This window comes from Rousettus aegyptiacus, unplaced genomic scaffold (assembly GCF_014176215.1).
Source record: "Rousettus aegyptiacus isolate mRouAeg1 unplaced genomic scaffold, mRouAeg1.p scaffold_m13_p_4, whole genome shotgun sequence".
Lineage (NCBI taxonomy): Eukaryota > Metazoa > Chordata > Mammalia > Chiroptera > Pteropodidae > Rousettus > Rousettus aegyptiacus.
Genome location: NW_023416307.1, coordinates 77,249,188 through 77,250,571, shown reverse-complemented (window position 1 = coordinate 77,250,571; position 1,384 = coordinate 77,249,188). Strand labels below are relative to the sequence as shown.

At 35.7% G+C, this 1,384-nt stretch overlaps 1 pseudogene; it reads left to right on the top strand.

The window, feature by feature from the left end:
* The first annotated feature begins 557 nt into the window (after positions 1 to 557).
* Positions 558 to 677, top strand: LOC118602559 (annotated as a pseudogene).
* The last annotated feature ends 707 nt before the right edge of the window (positions 678 to 1,384 follow it).

The following is a 1,384-nucleotide window of genomic DNA, read 5'->3' as shown; positions in this document are numbered from 1 at the left end:
CTCATTTTGTGACTGTTGCTCCTCAGTCAACTGCTGAGCAACTGAGTGCTTATCAATAGCAACAAATGTGTATGACAACATCCTGGCACAGCCTCCTCAATGTAAACAGATTTGTCCTTAGATCGAAACAACTTCACTTAAGTCATAAACAAGTGGATTTGAAATCAAAATAAAACCAATATGCAACAGGCAAGATGAGGAAAAAACATTACGAACACAGGGAATAGCCTGAGTGATTTTAATGTGGGTACGTGTATTCAGAGCTTTATATATATTTTTATTATGAATATATTAATATATTCTTTAGCTTTGGGACATGTGTTGGTATTTTAACTTACACTGAAAATTTGTGTCCAATCTATAAAGAATAATTTCTACAAGAAATATTGTTTTATAGGAATGTAATAACTGTATGGAGACTATAATTTAAATATTAGTAGAGCTTATCATGCAATTTGCCCTAGTTTTTAAATAGCTGGGTATAGCTGTATTTTTCCTGAGCACATTAAGAGAAGCAATACAAGAGACTAGAATTTGCCAATAAAAAAGATGGAACAGTCTACTGCCATGCCACCTTAAACAAGCCTGATCCCATCTGATCTCAGAAGCTAAGCAGGGTCAGGCCTGGTTAGTACTTGGATGGGTGGACCACCTAGGAAAGCCAGGTGCTGTAGGCATAAAAAATAAAAATTGAAATAAATAAATAAATAAGAGATTGTAAGCTGACAAGCTCCTTGCAATCTGTGAGGTCAACCAAGGGTTGCCTCATCTAAAAAAAAAGAAAAGAAAAAAGGGAGAACAGTAGTAGTATGTACTTCATTTTTGAGTTAACTCATGTGTTTTAATTTGAAGGGTCATAACTGTTAAAAAAAAAACATTCAAGAGATGGGTAAAATGTATAATAAATTGTTATTGGAGTGAAGTTGTGGCATTTAGATTTTTTAAAACACTAACTTGTGTTACCTTTGTATTTCAACCTTGGGAGTTCCCTGAGTGAAATTCAAAACTGGCTCCTGTTTACAGAGGGGAAGGAGAGGCCACAGAAAAAGGCAGACCACTCTAGATTGGCAGACAGCAAGTTTAATAAGCAACAGAAGTTACTCAGGATGCTTGTCTTAGGTAGCCACAGCAAGAGTAAATTTCTGCATCTATCTTGAGCTTAAAAGTTTAGTAGAGACCCGAACAGGAATCAGTCACATATATAGATCAGCTGGTCTCAAAAACACTTTACTATCTCAGAGCCACATCCTGGAAATAACTCCAACTTTAGAAATAGTGGGCATAATATCTCCCAATTATATCCTAGCCAGATGAAGACGAACTGGAGCAATCATAAAAGATTACTTACTGTTAAATGTTGAAGTAACAGGGAAAGTGGTTTCAG